We start from the raw sequence: 21552 nt of genomic DNA, 5'->3' as shown, positions 1-21552 counted from the left end.
TGTTTACTCAAACCGTCCTGACATTACGGATCAGGTGCTTGAAGCCGTGTGCAGTTGAAGCTAATCATCACAATATCCGCTGTATCAAAAAGGACTTTGTGAAATGACCTCTTTAAGTGGTCTTTAACGCGAGTTACCTCGGCTAATTAAATGAACATGAATACTGAAGTCTCTGAGATAATGACTCCACTTCTCTCTTGATTTATTCCCTCAGTAAACATTGTAAACATGAGTTTATGGTCTCAATCTCCTAGTTTCAAGTCTTCTTCACTACAGCATGATGTTCATTTAGTAAATGATGGTCCATTTAGAGTCAAACAGACCGTAAAGCAGGGCATGTTTTATGGGCGGGGCTACATGGAGATTGACAGGTCGCTGACGCCACCTGAGACGTATACAATGTCTCTAAGTCACTCCCCTGCAATCCATACATGATAGTTTACCTTCATTGGAGCTTAAAGGAGAGTGAATGTTGGATATTATATATTTTTTAGGTTCTAGCAATAAATCCCCGAAATGAAAAGTAATATCTCTCTATATGTAAAAAGGCAAATTACTTACGCGTCACATTATGAGTAACTAATCCCCCCAAACAATGAGTGCAGCTTTACAGCTTTTGAGAAGGAGTTTGTGAAAGGGTCTCAATATAAATCCGATGCCTCCTCATGACCCAGATAAGTAAAAGAGACCATCAGTGACAGCGTCTACATTTAAATACAGTTATTCTCAATGCTTGACATCCACGTCACTCCTTCAGCTCAGACTCCAGGGGGCCCTTAGGCTCGGCCCCGCTTGGAGCCGAACCCGACACGCCACTCTGCTGCAGGCCCGGGGGCCGTATTGCTGAACCAGAACCAGGACAGCGAGACCCTGCTGTCTTAAAAAGAGGAATCAGGTGCCGCCTTTGTCCACAAGGGGCCAATTCAAGATAATTACACATCGTTTTCTTTCCAATTTCCTTCCAACGAATATTTCCACGGCGGAAAGAGGCATCAATTTTCTTTTGCACGTTAGTCGCGGCAAATCTTTCAGATCTTTTTTTTCGGGGAGCCCCGAAGACCAATAACTAATCAGTGCACGCTTACGGTCACGGGCCCCGAGATGCCTTGTGATTCCTCCGCTGATACTCCCGAGCTCAAATATATATCGGGAGACAGGCAGCAGCCGGCCTCCATTCATCACTCTCGGATGATGAAAGCTCGTTCTGTGTGGCGAAGCCCCCCCCCCCACACAGAACCACACTCTGAGTTGATTGCAAAGCAGCCACTGCAGCAACCGCCGACGCTAAGGAGACAAGCAGGACGGCTCCTAGCGTGACCGCCCCCCCCCCCCCCAGTTGGGGCATTTCCCGTGGACCAGTTGCGGGTAATTAGCGCTTGATGGTTTCATTTGCAGAAAGATCAGCCGGCTGCATCCGGTGCCACAGAGCTCAAATTTCACGGGTAACGCGATTACAGCTTCTACCACACAGGTGGACCTCCCACTTCCTCTATGAAGGAAGTTGGCGATGAATACGTAACCTTTATCGTTCGACGTGCCACGACGGTAACGATCACGTATTCACGCCACGCCGCTGTGGCTCATTGATGTCCTGCTTTATTAGCCCCCCCCCCTTTTCGGCGGCGTTAGGAGATCCCCGATGGCGGTTGCGTGAAGGTGTCTCTGGGTCCCTGAAGCTGATTAAAATCTGCCACGGCCCAGCACGCCGAGGACATTCGATTATTCCCCCCCCCCCGCAATGCAGAGAATGATGAGCACGTTACTCTCTTTGCACCTTTTTTCCCTCTCTCGCCTCCATCGAACCGAATTCCCCCCTCGTTTGGCTGCGGCGACTCTCGCTGCTGTAACTCATGTCACCGCAACGGAAGGGGAAGAAAGGTTTCCGAAGGACTTCAAAGTGGGGAAGTGGCTGAATCTATTTCGGTGAGAGAAAAAGACTCGAGAGGTCTATCTAGACACGCAGGTAAACACCGGAGCAATTTTATCTTTGGACAGGCCCGTGATTGCAGCGCTACATTACAATGCAACTCATTACTGGTTATGGAGAATTAATTACACGCCTCTCAGCTGAACTAAATTAAAAACCTGGTTGCTTGTGATACTCAACAGAAAGACTGATGAACGAGGCTATTTAAAAAAAAGTAATTCAGGTTTTAAAAACAAACAAAAAAAGGCTGGTAGAGAAGCTAAAGGACACAGAAAAAAAATTGATATTTCCTTCAATACCTTCTATTTTTTCAGATAAAGGTACATTTTCTGTCGCTTTCAAACCCTCAATAAAAGGCATCAAACAATCTTTGCAGAACAAGTTGACTTCCGCCTACAACACAGACCAGATACACACAATAAAAGCCCTTCAAAAAGGTGAGTATTTGTGTAGTTTATTCTTGTAAAGGCCTTCAGGCATACTCATGAAAATGTAATATATATATAAAACGATCACATAACAACAATTAACAGAAATAAATCTTACAGTGCATTTGCTAAATTTGCTAAATACCCCCCTCCCCATTATTTGCCATTCAAAATATGTTATTGAAGAATTTTAACACAGCTTACCATATTAAATACAATATGTACTGTATAACATCCCATAAAATAAACAGGATCAACCCTTGTGACACAACATCCATTATACAAACACACAGTCCTCATTCATCACTTCCAATGTCAATATACTGCATGCGGTCATTGCATCTGCATACTGGGAGTGGTGCATACTGGGAGTAGTGCAACAGGACGACAGTAAAAACTAATAATAAAAAAGGTCCACATTCTGCTGGCAATTTACCCTAAATTTGGCTTGTACCACTTGTATGGCACTAAGAAGTGCGTCAGAGCGACTGCATTAATCGCTCATGAATACTCATGAATTATTTGTGGCACACCCTCAGGACTGTGTGCCAGTTTGAACAAAAAAAAAATACTCAAAATAAGACTAAAATGAGTCCTGCTAATTGCCATTTTAAACTTGAAAAACATGTCCTCAATATAAAGGCTTTTATTAACGGTGGGGAAGAGTTACTGCAGCTACTGTCCAGAACTCATTTTAAATTATCAGGTCATTCATTTTGCAGCAGTGAAACCATTGAAGATTTTTGAGATTATTTAAAAGCATACAGTACCACTTTATGTTTTTCAATAATCATCACATCCATATATCTATCACCGTATAAAGTTGTGAAGTCACTTTATAAATCCAGGAAACGCAGAGCAACATTAGCATTCATTTGGAGCCTCGTCTCTGGCTTCCTAATGAAGCTTCTTCCAATATTTACTCTTCTATCAGCCAGTTGGGTCTCAGTTTAAAGAGTCAACATTTGAGTTCCGCTCAACGCTCCTTGTGTTCTCCATTTGGTGTCCGGCGGGTTTATCCAAACTTTAAGAGCGAGGTTTAACCTCAAAGTCATCGTAACCGAAAGAGGCTAAAAGGTTCCGATTTAACCCCCAACTTTCTACTTTTCTATTCTCTGAAGGCTGTTGAATAATTACACTGTGTTTTTATTATAGTAAATTGTGCAATTCAAATAAAATGCCTAGACTTACACCTTGCCCTTTGCATTTAAAATAGTTATTTTTTTCAAAGTTTCCAAGTACCAAATATGTCGAGCTGAATTTACTGTGGTGAAAATAAAATAACAGAGAAAAAGGATGTGAGGGGATTCAATAAAGTACTCATTTGTTTGTCTGTCACTGTAAGTAACATATTTAACATTGCAAGCGGTTATTTTGGTCCGTTGTTAATATAAAAAAAAAAAAATAGCTTTGAACTCTCAGATCTTTTTCGTGTCCTCGTAAAACAGTATTGTTTACGCTCATGTCCCATTAGTTACTGTTGCTCTGAGACGCCTCCTCCTCTTCGTCGACTTGGACATCTCTTGTGCACATTCTACTCGCCAGCGTAGCAGAAGCACAAGCTTTCCGTTCTAAATCTGTATTTAACTCTTTGTGTGTGCTTTGCTAACCCGGCCAGTCTGTCAAGACAGAGCCGGTTCCTGCTGGATTGTACACGCTTCCTCCGAGATCTTTATTTCCATGGCAACCGGCGCATCAAATTTGGTTTGCGGAGATCAACATGAAAACATAAATACAACATATGTACTGTGCGTCGGAAGGATTTAAGCAATGCATCGTGGCGTTTATTTAAAAATGATCAAGAAGAATCTGCAGTTTATGATCCATTTAGAGTCAAAAATAGACCATAAAGCAAAGTATGCATTAGGGCGTGGCTACCAGAGACATATACGGTGTCTCTATGTCCCTCCTCCGCCTTCCAAATATGGTCAATTCTGTAAAAAAAAACATGATGACGCCTGTATTCCAAGATGGCGACAGCTTAATTTCCACACTATATTACACACGTACAGCATTTACACAAAGTCCCAGTTACTAAATTATATCACGTGCAAAACACACAGGGTTTGTTCATCGGCTTTGTTTCCAAAACGTTATCGAGCCTTTAGTTGCATTATAAAAAACATTAATAGCATTCAGTTAGTCAAGAGTTCAAGGCCAATAAAGAATTCAGAGCATTTCTGTTGCCTCCACACGGCTCTCAACATGCCAGCGGTTAGAAGCTAACGGTGCTAACAAGGCTACGGTGCTGCTGACAGAGCTAACAGTGTTAACCTGTGGGGGGAAGCAGAGGGTGGTTTGTGATGACTTTTTTCATCAAGGCCTGACAAACATCTTCTTACAACAATTTACAAAGCCAACTTTTTGAACATCTTGAAAAAACTGCATTGTTTACATCCGTTTGCAAGCTAGGTGGCGCATTGCTAGCATGAAAGCACAGTCATGCATCGGATGCTCGTGTTCCTTAAAAAGACCTGTCAGTCAACATAGGGGCAACAGCTGGTTATCTACTTTTCCAAACATTTTGTCAACAAGTAAATAATTGATTAGTCCGTTTTCTTTATCGCTTTACCTTTTTTCATAGTTCCTCTGACCAACAAAATCAAAGAGAATGAGAGTAGGTATACAATACATATGCTTAACCCCCAATTACACGTTTAATTATTAATACCAATTTCTTTCCACAATGTCTTTGCATGGCAACAATTGTGGTTGAAGTTAGGAAAATATGGCAGATTTAGAGGACGTAAACTTCTGCTTTGCTACCATAAGTGACCCACTTGCTGCATCGAACATTGGTTATGTACTATATATACTGGGCTGCACTAACTCATACGTTTATACTATTCAGCAATCCTTCTATTGTCCTTATTTCACAGCAAACTGCGCGGCAGCCCAAGAAGAAAGAGACACGTTACTGTGACTTTAGCATTTCAGCCCCTCTGGCTGGCGCTCGCTGTTGCACTCTTGACAAGGACTCATTTGTAAGATAGATTTTTTTTTTGGGCCATGTCATTACCAGCAAACATGCTCTGCTTACATCGATTTAAATTGGTCTGTCTTGGATGAATTGTACGAACCTCTAGAAGGGACACGAGGTTGCGCTTTCGACGAAAATCCTGTTGACAAGTTGGGAAAAACACTGTTATCTTCTCCCCCGCCCCCCAGGCATGAAGCTACAGTCCTTTTTGTCTATTCTTTCACAGGAAAGACACAGCGCATCAGTCCAAATAATTACACATTTCCTATGAGACCAGTCGGTATGTGGAGATGAATATTATACAGTAGATGTCTCCCACATGCATTATTCATCTTCATCATCAGGTGATACGGTTTGAATGCACAAGCATTTAGTGAATTGAATTCAAACCCCGAGCCCCCCACCCCCCAAAAAAAAGGTAATTAAGCAAATCACATGATGGTATTATTAATTGGTTGCATGTGTGAACCGAATTCGAACTTCTCTGTTTTCTGTTGACATTGCCAGGCAAGGCTTTTTGTGCATGTGAGTGCATGTGAGCATGGCTCACTGGTTAGCTCATGGCCGCATCTCTGCGCTAATATGGCAGTTAGAGCCGGTAACGCCGTCTTCACCGCCGGCACTGACGCATAGCACCCACTCAGCTGTTGCCATGTTGAGAGCCGTTGAGAATCAATCAAAAATGCTCACAATCTCTTATTTAGCACCTTTACATCCTAAAAACTAAATAAAAAGGCTCACATTTTAACAAATGTGCTTCTTTGACCCTTCCGTTGTTGTTCCTTTCAATTTGGTTTAAAGTACACCGAGGTGAGGTGTGTGCGACATGAAACATGAAGGAAACTATTAAAGTGAAATACTGAATGTTGTATTTTCTGCCTCGGACACAATGGTCCTTCCATCCATCATTTCAGTGCAAACCATCGATTTTCCTCGTACTGTCCTTCGCATACAAAAAAATATACACCGGGCAGATTACATGAAATTTCAGGAGTCAGGTAGCAAAAGTTATTACGCCGCCATACTTTCATTCATCAATTCGATAGCGACGGGTACATTCCTCATGTGGCGCTGCCGGGGCCGCACTGCACGGTGCCGTCTGAGAGTACGGAGGCTCGTGCGGTGCAACAACTGTCGGCGGAGATAACGCATTAAAACGATGCGTTTGAGTTTTGTTTAACCCACACGTATCGCTGAGTCAGACTACAGGCCGTGCAGGGACTGAACGCGGCGGTGATGGCGGCGATATCCTCCGAAGTAGCGTCTTGTTTCTCTTTTCTCTTAAAAGTTTATTGTATTGATTATTCATGATCGTATTCCTGTCTTTTGCTCTGTGATCTACTGCCGGGCTGCTTTCATTCCCACCGTGTTTTTCCCCGAGTTTTAAATGTTCAGCTTGCGCCGCTCTAACGTTCTGAGAGTCGCTCTCCGGTACTTATGAGTTGTTGTCTTTTTCCTTTTATTGTTACGGTGTATTAATAATTTATCAGTTTTAAAGCACTCCGGCTGCGCTGCAAACACTGCCAGTGAATCAAATGAATAGCTTGCTTAATCATAGCGGGGCCGTGGTATGAATTGTTATTGTTTTTCTTCCTCTTTAGATGGGGAATATGGTTTTATATAATGCACCGGTCCTTTTTTCCCCCCTCCTGTGCGGTAGGTAAATATTAATGTTACAGACAATAATAAAGTTAACTTTTCATTTTATGTCATTTCTTGGATGAGGACCATGTCTCTGAAGAGGAAAACTTGCCTGTGTTACTGTAAAGGACCAACGCTGTGCATTTGCACGGTTCAACCTGATTACTACAAGTCAAATGGTCTTTGCATTGCTGCTGAGCACTTTCCACAACAATCCATAGTGTATAGATTTGAGATCTTTTCTTTTCTTCCCCAGCTCCAAGGCGGGCAAATTAAACAAAAGGTCAAGAAATGAATGGATGTTTCTGAGGGTGGAAAAACATTTTTTTTAAAAAAGCTTTCCATGCAAAAAACTAAAGCATTTTCCTTTATTTTTTTTTTTTTTAATAGCACTCAATATACAAAGTTGCTCTTTGGGAGTCAAGGTCCTCAACAATTGCAAAGAGGAAAATAATCCAAAGCACTCAAGAGTTCTGAAGATAAGAAATTTGGAGCTGAAAGCGTCAATCAGAGTGTTGAGATGAAACTTCGTCAAAATACCGCCACTTGAGATGAACTTACTCAACAGAACTAGTTGATTAGGATTGGCAAAACAACAGTATTTGTTTAGGACGTAACTAGTGTCAGTTCCATATAAAAAGAAGCAAAACTCTGTTAAAATAAGTCAAAGTTGACTTGGTTTAACGCGGGATACAAACGTCTGTCTAATGTCTTATTTATCCATCAACACCCCATAGTCCCTAAAGCCCTACGTGGACTTCCTCACTGTCTAATGATGCTGATAGGTTTACATTGCAGTCTAATACCTTGTGCTTCTGCGTCTGTATCTGAAGAGTCCTCCGTGAGAAGAGGTTGAGTAAACAGTATCTTCCCCCCGGACTCACGGATGACCTCACCGCCATCTGGCTGTGAGAGAATCAGGGTTATTGCCGTGTCTCCTTGTATAATGTCTTGCCGTGAAGCATTACTCATTAACAAGTTCATGTTCAAGGATTTTTCTGTTTGCAATCCACCACTTTGGAAAACATCTTTTGGGTTAGAACGCCCACTCCGAATGTCTTCAGCTTCAGCGGTTAAAAGAGTTTCAGATATCCGAGTTGGGGCAGATGTCATCTATTCACGCCGTTGTTCCTCGATATGAATTCATGAAGACAGCGAACGACCTCTAGTGGCCGTCATCGTCATGAAGGGAACAAAGGAGGAAGTGAGTTGGCGTAGTATAAAGAGAGACAAAGTCTGGATAGGTCAAATAAAACATCGGACTTACCCAGGAGGCCGATTTTCGTGTCCCGGATGAATCCCAAAAGTCAACGGTATTCTGTACTTCTTTACGTGACAAATGTAATTATTTTAACCCGAACCACGATCGTTTTCTAAAACTAATCAAGTAGTTTTGTTGCCTTGAACCTAAAGTAGTTTTGTTTAAAAATCTGTGTAAAGTTTCCCCTTCGCAACACGGCAGCAGTAGCTTGGTCCTTCAGAAGCATTTAATTGATAAAACCACTGATAACATAAAGAAATGGGTGCATGTAACTTTATCTCCTATTTAAAAAATACTCTTGTGGGCCGGTATTAAACACAAACGTTCATGTACCCTTCAGGTTGGCTCTAAAGTCTGAGACTGTGCGTCATCTAGATCACATTAACGCAACCGACTCAATCAGGGAAACCAGGAAAACTTTAAATTAATTTCTTATCAGGAGACACTTTGGCGAGAGGTTTAAAAAGTGAAATACGGGGAAAACATCGCATTAAAAACCTGCAAGGGGAGCTTTTCAATTACCAGGCATCGGCCCTCCCACAGCATATTAACTCGGCACACAAATGGGAGTCGAACGAAATCTGAACAAGAAATCATCAACTCGTTTGCAGGAAGTATGGAAGTATATGAAAAATTTGTCACGTTAGTAATAAGAGTGTCAAGTTCCATGTAGCGCTGAAACTACAACAAGTTCAACTGTTTGTGTACTTTACTCATTTGTTCTGGAGCTTTCCACCACGTCACGGTCTTCATCATTCAGATGCTGACAGAACCGTGTCAACTCAAGGTCGTCTTACTCGCTTGTCCAGGTGTCAGAGATGTTCTGAGTGAAGAATGAAGTATCATCAATATGTACATTTATTAATAAACTGTCCTGCATTCATGCTCGTTGTGTTTGTTTAACTTGTTTTTAAAGAGATGACCTCGTCCCATTGACCTGATCTCGTCCTGTTGATTTCATCCCCTTGACCTTGTCACATTGACCTCGTCCCATTGACCTTGTCACGTTGACCTCGTCCCATTGACCTCATCCCATTGACCTCGTTCCATTGACCTCGTCCCGTTGATCTCATTCCATTGACCTCATCCCATTGACCTTGTCCCAAACAGAAACGATGGTCCGGAAAATATTACGTTGACGTGCAATTTATAATAATATTGACCTTGTCACGTTGACCTTGTCCTATTGACCTGACCTCGTTCCATTGACCTCATTCCATTGACCTCGTTCCATTGACCTCGTCCCGTTGACCTCATTCCATTGACCTCATCCCATTGACCTCCCAAACAGAAACGACGGTCCGGAAAATATTACGTTGACGTGCAATTTATAATCGAAATCAATTCCAAAAACTCCCCCTTGATTTTTGGAATTGATGTAGCGCCCTTCTTGCATGCAAACATAACCCCAATTCATACCATGCCAGGCGCCACCTGCTCATCGGGATGGAAACATTCACGCACATTAAACACGGCGAGCAAACACGGAGCCATTCGGGGTTCCCCGAGGACACTTTGGCCGACCGGCGGTCGACCCGCTCTGCTTCCTCGACGTTAGCTCAAGTCTGCCCAGAGGTGCAGTTCAGTTTCATGGATGTCAATGTGAAGCTCCAACGTTCACTGACTTCAGAGTTGAACTGGAGAAAAAAAGAAGTGAAAGTGTGTCTGAAATATGAAGATTGTAGAGCGTCACAATCACCAAGTTGCGGAACAAAAGGAGGGAGAAGCTCTCTGATCAAAGAGATGTGGAGGCCACAATGTCAAAAGAGCTGAGCGCTTTCTTTTAAAGGTAGAATTATTCTGCCAGGTAGGAAGTGTGTTCACACACATACACACATAACCTCTGCAGGCCCGTCTCTCTCCGGTGATTGAGGTTGTGTTTTTAATTTAATGTTTTGGAACGACAGACGGTAGGGGGAACCTGACGTTGGAAGCAGATGCTGAAGCTGTGATGAGACCATCGAGGGCCGGGTGAACGAATGGAGCGTGAAGGATGGAAAAAAAAGAAAAGAAGAGAAGCTTTTAGCATTTTTGGATGTGGAGAAATGACCTTGAAAACAGTTCATTTACACTTTTACACTTTTATTTTCATACGAGGTCTCATTACATACGCAAACTCACACATGCAAACCCCCCCACCTGAAGTACGTATTATCTTCCAGCTTTTAAAAAAAATTATTTTCCATTTAGCGACCGCGCCTTCAAAAAGCAGCTAAATTGAACCACAAATGTGCTCCTGATGAGAGAAACTTGTCTTTCTTATTTATTTCCAGTCATGCGCAGTTCAATACCCTCAATCGTCGCAAACTGATGCTACTACTCCGCCACCGCGTTAGCCGGGACCGCACGCCCAAGGCAGGAAGCGACTAAAACCTCCTCCTCGCAAATCAATACAGGCGTCAAATGTGCCGGCTATAGATTTTGGACAACTATCTCGGGGGAAAAAAAAAAGAAGAAAGTTGCCTCTCTCTTTTTTCCCTCCGCGGTGCCTCGTCACAGCGAGGAGGCATCGACTCGGCGTGAACCCCCGGAGTCGCTCTTCTTTCCCTAATCTCTCCGCTGCTTTTGAACTCATCAGCACTTCTGGCACCTGCAGCTTCTTTCTTTCTTCTTCTCCTCCTCTCTTTTAGGGCTGCGGGGCTCTTCGTTAATATTACGAACACGTTATCTATTGGAAATCTCTTTCACACGCTCTCTCTTTTCACTCACTACCCCCCCCCCATCACCCCCCGAACTTGAATCATCCCGTAATAAATGCGCTGAGAGGGAACCGAGTCCGGCGGGAGGAGAGCGAGGAGAGATTACTACCCCGTGCTGCTCGTGGAATTTTAAAGATCCATTATCTCAAAAACCGAGCTGATTTAATAAGCACTAGGGGGACACCGGAGTATTAAATCTATCCGCGCTTTAATGAAAAATTCACCTAAATTATGTCGTTTTCAAGCGAAGGTCCGCCTCCGATTCCGCGGGATACAGCGTGAATAAACTGGGAGTAAATCACTCGGTAGGAGGCGCACGGATACGAGACGTCTTAGGGAGAAAAAAAAGAATGACGGATTTTCTTTGCTGATTCAGCCAAGTTGACGCAGAGATGATTTTATAAGGATGTTTTTTTTTTTTCTTCTTTTTTCTTTTCTCCATGTCAGCAGAGGTGGAGAACATAAAAAAAATTGTGGGGCAACATTGACAAATTGAGCGTTTTCCCGTCTCCTCTTCCTCGGCTGCAGAAGAGTGGACCGACCGCACGCCCACTCGCTTTTACATAAATAAACAGTCCCGTTTTGAAAAAAGCATCGGCATATGAATTTACCATCGCCAGGGCTGAAGAGGGCCGTCTGCCATTTAAAGGAACAGCAGTTATTTAAATGTGGCCGTTTACAGGGTCCAGTAAAAAAACAAAAAAACAATTCATCATTAAAAACGTTTTATTTCCAGAGCACTTTTACTGCTTCTTGTAACTTATACATATGGATATCAAGGTATTTTATTTTTTCCAATAATATTAAGAGGGTGTATGGAAATGGAGGGACGACAATATTAAAACGGGTGTCATTTAAATAATGGTCATGCATGATGAAGTGCACGATGTAATGTTACAGTTGCTCATAAAAAGAAATAAAAGAAAACGTAAATATAGGACTTTTCTAAATAAAATGTAAATGATGTACATAACGCTACAATACATAAACACAGGAAGTCGTCAACAAGGTGGATTCGATGGTGGCAGTGAAATCCAGTTCATTAACATTACCGTGAACAAAGTCCATTTTATTTTCATTTCATTGAGCTAAAATCAGGACGTGAATCATTAGCGATTTCAAATAATAATTAAAAAAATGGCAGTATGCAAATATTTCCATCCATCCATGAATTAACGGCAAATAGTTGAATGATGATGCATTTTTTTTTAAATCGTTTTAAATAAGAATTTAAAAAGCACAAATTAGAATTTGATCCTCCAAAGGAAAAAAAGAAGGAACAAATTAATTAAATTAGAAAAACACATTTCTAAAACTAAACATTTTAGCTCCTTATGGCGCAAAATGTGTTCCCCTTTTTTTTGCATACTTTGGGAGTGTTGTTGCACCTCGGTAACATCCTACCATGTCCCAGTAGTGTTTACAGCAATTGAATCCATCAGGAACCAGGACACCACGGTAAGTTACACTGAAATACAAGAGGCTCTTCTTCCTCGGAGCCCAAAATAAGACGAGAGATTTTTCTTCTTCTATTTATTATCCCGTCCGCCTGCCGTGGGCTCTGTCTCCTTCAGCTGCCACGTGAGTCTGTTTGCGAGTGTGTGTTCAGCCTGTAATGGCTTCAGAAGACATTCTAACAGTGTAGCCGAGAGCCGCGTCACACACTTCGACATCTAGTTAAGAACCTCCCGTCGTCTGTAAACCCCCCCCGAGAGCCGCTTCTCTGGAGTTGCTCCAGGAAGGCGTTAAAAAACAACAACAACAAAACGGGAAAAAATGTGTCACGTCCATTTTTCATCCCGAGAGAGAGAGTTGCTTTTGTCCTGAAGAGCATCCCGTATGTTGCTGCTGGTTTTCTTTTCTTATGAGACTTGAGACTTTTGATGAGACTTGAGAATGTTGACGTTTTCAGCTGCCGTATTCTGCACACGGCCCTTCGATACCAGGAATGGAGGACAGTGCAGTTACTGTTAGCTGCTTCCTTCATCTCGATTCGTCTTTATATATATATATATATATATATATATATATATATATATATATATATATATGCAAATATTCCACATATTCTATCCAATATAACAGTTATTCATATGGTTGCATACTCTTAACGCGAATAGCAAGCGGTTACGTTACATTCAACAGCTGTAATGTTATTCGTCTGCTCTTGATTGCCTTGACTTGCTGAAGTGCCCTCACTTCTATCTGGAGTGCCGATGATTTGAATAACAAAATCCTGCCCTTGGAAAAAATGTGTGTTAAAAAAAATCGGTGCGTGATTATCACATCTTTAGCGAAGCGAATTAAAAGTTGGCTAATCCTCGAATTGGAGGAGAGAATTCAAGAGAAAATGTAACAAACGACCACACCCATCATCAAAAGATGGGTCAAGATAATCCTAACAATATGAGAACTAATCCTCCCGTTCACTTTATGGTACACAATAAGCTCTAACTATATATATATATATCTTACTAAGTCACCAATATGAAGACCTAATGGAGGGTTGGGTGCAGCAGTCAGTGTTGGAATTAGCAATAAAAGCAATAGTAGCACTGACCGTTTGTAAACGCCATATTTCAGTCAACAACAATGAGCGTATTTAGATGTGTTCAGTTCTTCTCTTCACTCCAACCCTCCCGTGGCCTCGGGGAGGTTTGTAGACCGCCATGACGCCGAGTCCTTCTTTTGATCGGCCAACGACGAGCTTCACCAGCAGGGCGACGCACTGCCTTTTGATCGGCACCCCAACCAACCAGAGCAGAACATTTAAATAAAGAAAAGAGACTTCCATCTGTGAGCCCGCTAATTGTGTGTGTTGGAACAATGGAGGCCCCATTTGCATGGCTATAATTCAATCATGAAGTTCATTCTTGACCTTGGGAACAAGCAGGGGGGGGGGGACACCAATAATATTCACGGAGGGCTACTTGTTTGATATCATCTTCCTTCATAACATGAATTAATAAATATGATGCATCTCAATTTAATAGCCGACATTAGGAGGCTGTCCGTGTTCCCTAATTAGGCCGCTTAATGATTCCTCCTCGACGTTATGAATAATGCTCTGCCAAGTTTACAAACATTTTTTTTTTTTTTTTCAACATTTGAAAATCAAACATTATCACATTTTTTTAACCAAATAGAACTTCTTTATGTTTGTGTCTCTGAAAAAAAATACGTTGGTGAGGAAAGCAGCGGTGACCTTTTTGGAGGCTGTTTCCGTACAAAAAAGGTATTTTTCTTCTTCTCCATTGTATATTTTTAACAACTTGGCACGGTGTTACTAAAAAGTCCATTTCATTGAAGAGTGGCAGCGTGCCCAACGTGCACAACGCCACGACCTTGAGACCGTGACACGACCAATGCGTTTGGCGTCACTTGTAAGTTATCTTTGCATCATCGCTATGATTTTTTTCTTTCTTCTTCTTTCTGGACATAATTCGATAAACCCTTGGAGAAAAGTTTAAAAATAAGTCGGTGGTCAATGAAATACGGGCTCGTGCGGAGCATCCCGAGGCCGTAAACTCGGCTCAACGATGATGGAAACTCGTACGCGGTCCCATTCGGGGGGCGACGTGATCGCTTTTTTTCTCTCAGGCTTCACGCCCGAGTGACACAACCTCACGACAATGGCACCCGTAACCTAGCAACACCTCACTGCACAAAAAAAATATATAGAAAGTCTGCTATGTGTGTATTGTCAGAGAAATCAGACACCTGTTACCTAGCAACATGTCAAATTCACTGTCGAAACAGAGGGCTCCGGAAGCACAATACTGCCTTCTTTTTTTTTGTTGAAGAAAGGTCTCAATAAAAAGACCCACAGCGCCTGATCCCTGATCTCACTTTGATATAAAAATAAAAGGAGAAATGAAGCAATGTGTTCTGTCTCCCAGTGAAATATGATCATCAAACACTTTAAAATTCTCTGCAATCTGGTGAAATTTAATGCAACAATTTATTTAAATGCATAAATACAGTAGAATAGGGCATTCTGTATTACTTTCCTCAATATTAATCCTCCTCTAGATCATGTACCATCTTTTTGTCTTTGGTTTGGTGACCTGTCAATCACCTTGTAGCCCCGCCCTAAAGCATCCCCTACTTTATGGTCGGTTTGAGAAATTGCCCCCTGGTGGTCAGGAGAGAGAATGCAGCTTTAACACATGAAGCATAGACTTCTATACAACCAGAGGAGTCGCCCCCTGGTGGTCAGGAGAGAGAATGCAACTTTAACACATGAAGCATAGACTTCTATACAACCAGAGGAGTCGCCCCCTGGTGGTCAGGAGAGAGAATGCAGCTTTAACACATGAAGCATAGACTTCTATACAACCAGAGGAGTCGCCCCCTGGTGGTCAGGAGAGAGAATGCAGCTTTAACACATGAAGCATAGACTTCTATACAACCAGAGGAGTCGACCCCTGGTGGTCAGGAGAGAGGATGTAGCTTTAACACATGAAGCATAGACTTCTATACAACCAGAGGAGTCGCCCCCTGGTGGTCAGTAGAGAGAATGCAGCTTTAACACATGAAGCATAGACTTCTATACAACCAGAGGAGTCGGCCCCCTGATGGTCAGGAGAGAGAATGCAGCTTTAACACATGAAGCATAGACTTCTATACAACCAGAGGAGTCGGCCCCCTGGTGGTCAGGAGAGAGAATGCAGCTTTAACACATGAAGCATAGACTTCTATACAACCAGAGGAGTCGCCCCCTGGTGGTCAGTAGAGAGAATGCAGGTTTAACACATGAAGCATAGACTTCTATACAACCAGAGGAATGCGCCTCACTTTAGGCATTGTTGCTTCGAGGAGTTGCATTCTAGCGATTCTTCAAGATAAAAGCCCCGTGTTACTTTCATGTGTTGTAAATATTGAGCATGATGTGTTCCCTGCGTCCCTTTTCTACCTCTTTGCATTTAACAGAGCAAAACAGGATCTTATGATGTGCTATATGGCTATGATAGATAATCTCTGCTCCGGCTCCCAAGTTCCATTTAAAATTCATGATACCAGATGATTGCCGGACCTAAAGTGTTGCAATAATGCAGCAACGGGCGCATCCGGCCTCTGACAAGCAGCACGTCGGTGTCAGCATCTCACAGTGAAGTACTCTCTCAGGTATTATTGTATAATTAGTTCGGGGTTTAATTGAGCGCATCTCCCTTAGAATCTGCTGTTATTAGCAGGAAGTCTGGCGTAGTGGCACGTGGGAGTGATGCGTCGGGATTCAGGTGCACTCGGAGAAAGAAACCCACTGAAGGACGTTGGTTTGTTCTCGGCAAGGACGCAAATATACGTAGGAACTTCTTTCTTTGAACATTTGGCATTTCAAAGAATTAAAATCTAATTAAAGGGAGTTATTCACAACGAGGAGGTAGCCTTTTTATATACAACAGGATCCTCTGGAGAGATGGAAAGAAGTGGACAATGGGACAGTCCTTGGCCCAGAACCCCCGTCATCAATACTCTGAATTGGGCAATCCACAACAGGAGGATGATGATGATCACATCATGGAGGGTTTTGGTTTTTATTAGGACAGAAAAGCAATACAATCTGTTTGTTCAGGCTGAATCCCAAATGGATTCTAACTTAAGCTCACTGTCCCAGTTAGATTTAAGTCATTTAAGACATAAATGGTCATTTAAACCAGTCGCTGTGGTTTCCAGCCTGATCCAGATTGTCATTTTCTAGCAAAAATGTTTTTTTTTACAGTATTAATTCGTCGAATAATTAACCTCTTCAACAAGACGCGTCCAATGACGATCTGCTTTAAATGGGTACATTTTTTTAAATTTTTTTTTTTTTAAGGTGGCTTTATTAGCTATCAGTGCAGGTAGGAAGAATATATTTTTTTTAAAGTTTAAAATATATATAAAAGCACCTCACCTTGAACAACGGCTGTCAAATGTGGAACAATATCAAAGTCCTTGTCAGATGTGAGGGGGGGGGACATCATTCCTTTTATAATAAATAAAATCTGCACAGATTTAACCCATAAATAAAGTGTTATGAATCTTTTTGATTTTAATTTGCATTGAATTAAGTAATATTTGGATAGGTACTGTAAATTCAAGAGCACGTTATTGTATTTTCCATAATGCAATTTAGTTTTTAACTATCCACTTGCAGAGCACTGAGAATAAAAGTGCGAAAATGCATTATTATTATAATTAGTATTTTTAGTGCAGAGTCGGCGGCTAATTGAGGATACGAGTCCACAAGGTGTGAAATAAAACAAGCTTTTGAACATGCAAATTAAGAAAGACATCAACCAAAAGGTGAAAAAAAACAAGACACTTAATTTAGTGTTTATTTCAATCCAACACTTTTAACTAGTACATTATTTATTATTATTATTGTTAACGTGCATAGAGGTATATTTTGTTATACTACTGCTAATGGTTGTAGTGCTTTTTAAACCCTTTGAAAAATAAATGACTTACTTTTTAGGCGCTTTTTTAATAAATGGCCATTTGTACCATCGTAAGATTATCTTTACTTACAGGTGTTAGTTTATTATTATTATTATTATTCATGGGTGGCTATCCTGTTGGCCATCCCGTTGGCCATCCCGGGCAACTTCCGGTCCAATCTCTGTTTATCACTTTGGTTTTTATCTCCACCAGCTTATCTTTTTTTTATTAAATACAGAAAAATATATACATATATTATTTTGAAAGGGATTCTTTTATGCAGTGGAGTGTCGTCTATTCACACTTATTTCGCCTGGTTTCGACTTGTTTTGCACCTTCCATGTTTTCAGCAGCTCTTTGTTTTTAGGATAATGAAATTGAATAGCCTACTGAATATAAAATTCAGCTTACGAACTTACACTTATATTTTATTGAAAATGTATTAAAGAAATATTTGTAAAGTATTTCTTAATCAATGGTAATTTTAAATATATATATATATTTCACAGCATAGAAGAACACCGTGACCCACAGAATTAGTTCTCTAATCCAACATGGCGAAACATAAGTATGACTCCGACTGCTTCAGATATAAGTTTTCTTATATTGAGGACAAAAGAGGGCAAAACCCTCAAGTGTGTGATAATTGCAGCCTCCGAATAACGTTGAATCGGAGATGAGGGGCTAGTGTAACTAGCGTTTATTGGTTCTCATTCATAAAGTATTAGTTGTCTTCTGGTTTTACCTCTTCAAGATAATATGAAATGTTGCAGGAAACGGGATTATTAGTTAATCAATTATTAATGTACGCACAAATTCGAGCTTCATAGCCGAGGCCTGTTAGACACTACTAGATACTCTCCTCCAGAGGAGTCCGAGGAAGTCACGCACACCTTTTTATCGATGCCTTCCAGCTGTGAACGCACATCATCGTGTGGTCTTTTTATTAAATGGCATCTCGCTACATTAAATACATCCGGCAGCATCAGCAGTAAACGTACAGTTGGGAGGCCGACGCGTTGATAACGGTCGTCCGGAGCGAGAACTAAAGACCCGAGGATTATTAAGTCTCCGTCTCTCCGGGAGGATATTAAAGATGAGAGCGTCTCCAAAACGATGTACGGGGGTACATCCCTTCTTCTCTTTCCTTTGGAAACTATTTAGCCATTTGCCAAAAAAAAACAACATTTCTTCCCCTCAACTTGTAAACAGGACGTGTGAGAAGAGCTTCAGATCAGATATTAAAGTGACGGCGCAGAGGAAATCACCGGCGAGTGACTTCCCGGTTTCTCGTTTCGGTGGAGATTATGAATCATGCATGAGAAAAACATCCCGGAAATTGCAGTTTGGGGGATCTTGTGTAGTCCCGTGTTTTTTGAAAAAAATGTCAAGAAGAAAAAGAAAAAAAAAATGAATAATAATCCATTTAATTTATATAGTGCTTTTCAAGATACTCAAAGACACTTTACATTATACACCATAGACACAGCTACGGGGAGCAATGCAGGGTTAAGTGTCTTGCTCAAGGACACATCGACTAGGGCGGGGATTGAACTGCCGACCTCTTGATTGAAAGACGGGCATGCTAACCACTGACCCATAGTCACCCCACGTCCCATGAAGGGAACAAACTGTAGTTTATGAATGAATGATGTCTAGAAAAGTGATATTTCTTTTGCCCCGAAGGAACCGGCACACGGAGCTGCAAAGAGTTATAAAATATAAAAAACCATAAAGCGTGGGAGAGTTCAGGAAGTTCAACGCCACGTCGGATGTTGGTATTTTTTAGTTTAGTGAAAACAAATATTTTGAGTGGATGTTTTTAAATGTGTGAGATGGAAGTGAGTTTCCCTTTTGAAGGGAAACGACTAGATTGCTCGTGATCTGGACCGCGCGTGTCATAACTAGAAATATTTGGGGAGAAGAACGGCACCTGAAAATGGTAGAGAATTCATAAATGTTGTCCTTCATAAGTAACTCATGAGCTTTTATTTAACAAGCTTATGGATGAATACTGTTTTAATTCTCCGTTGATTAATGGTCAGGGAATATTGATGCAAGTGATGAAAATTCAGGATTTGACTTCTCTTTATTAATTTGCATGCACATGTGTATGTTCTTATTTATTTATTGACGTTTAATTAAAGGTTAAAGGGCTTTTCTCTGCTCCCGTTATTGCAATCTGGTTTCCTAATTTTAAGTGATTACTGCTATTTCATTTTTTTTTCCAAAAGGTGAGGAATTTAAGTTCTTATGTTGCATAAATAAAAGTGCACATTGAGTTTCACATCCACAAACTGTTGTCAGTCCTGTCATACTGTAAATATTCTCTTCATGTCGGTCACAATGTGATTGAATCAACTTCAGGCTGTAGTTTAGGGTGCTGGTATTATATATTATTAGTCAGTTAGTTAGCCAAGCCTCATTGATTAATAATATAGAGAATATAGAGGGTATCCACACTGAGGGACGGTGGAGCCGGCCAGCCCTACGCATGGACTCACAGGTCAGAACTGCATTATTCTACGTCCACCGCTCCACTTTTACACCGATGGGTTGATGTTGGTTTTTCTCTCAGGATAGAATCACATTTACCTGCGAACGCCCGTCTTCATTAATCATTTAAACACTTATGTGAATGTCTGCAGTTCCATTATATTCCAAATGTCTCAGCATTTCTAAAAGCTTGAGATACACACGACAACTGGTGTACAGGCAGAAGAGATATATATATATATATATATATATGCATATATATATATATATATATGCATATATATATATATGCATATACATATATATACATATACATATATATATACACACACATACATATATATATATATGTATATACATATATATACACATGTGTATATATATATACATACATATTATATATGTATATATATACACACATATATGTATATATATATGTATATACATATATATATATATATACACACATACATATATATATATATGTATATACATATATATACATGTGTATATATATATACATACATATTATATATGTATATATATACACACATATATGTATATGTATATACATATATATACGTGTATATATATATACATACATATTATATATGTATATATATATTATATGTGAACAGTGAATGTATATATTATATATGTATATATTTATATTATATGTGAACAGTGAATGTATATATATGTATATACAAATTTATATATACATATATACATGTAGTGTTCTCGTGCAGGGTGTTGGAACTCTGGACTAAACACCGAGTTAAACCACAGTCAATGAAGACGGAGTCGTAATAAGTTTCACCCATTTACTGTAACTCTTTTCCTTCAATCATGCTGGTGAAAACTGCAAACAAAGACAATACAAACATTCAGTGTACATACGTAAATATAACATTTCACAGTAGAAAATATAAATATACATTGCATCTTTATACATTTACAGCACTCACGAAATTGCCTCTACGATGTTTCCCCGTGGATGCGAGCAGATTCTGGAGCATGCGGTCCACTGTCAAATGTTAACCCGAGCTAGGGAAACCAGACACCATTTAACCGGAAGTACCGGAACCGGAAGTGACTGACCGGAAGTGACGTCATAACATGCCATGAACAGGAAAATCATGTTACCAATAACTGTCTTGAAATAAACCCCATTAATTAAACAAAAATGAAATAGAAAATGCCGTAAAGGCAACACAATACACATTATATATATACACATATATGAAAATACATATATAAATATTTATATAAATATATATATGTGAACAGTGAATTAATATATATTATATATGTATATATATGTATACTATGTGAACAGTGAATGAATATACATATATATATGTATATATATGTATATGTAAAAATATATACATATATGTGAACAGTGAATGAATATACATATTATATATGTGTATATATTATATGTGAACAGTGAATGAATATATATATATATATACATATTATATATGTGTATATATATGTATATATATATTATATGTGAACAGTGAATGAATATATATATGTATATACATATTATATATGTGTATATATATATTATATGTGAACAGTGAATGAATATATATATATATATACATATTATATATGTGTATATATATGTATTATATGTGAACAGTGAATTAATATATATATATATATACATATTATATATGTATATA

This window comes from Cyclopterus lumpus, chromosome 3, assembly GCF_009769545.1.
Source record: "Cyclopterus lumpus isolate fCycLum1 chromosome 3, fCycLum1.pri, whole genome shotgun sequence".
Taxonomy (NCBI): domain Eukaryota; kingdom Metazoa; phylum Chordata; class Actinopteri; order Perciformes; family Cyclopteridae; genus Cyclopterus; species Cyclopterus lumpus.
The sequence above is the reverse complement of the archived record's forward strand: the minus strand, read 5'-3'. Positions refer to the sequence as shown.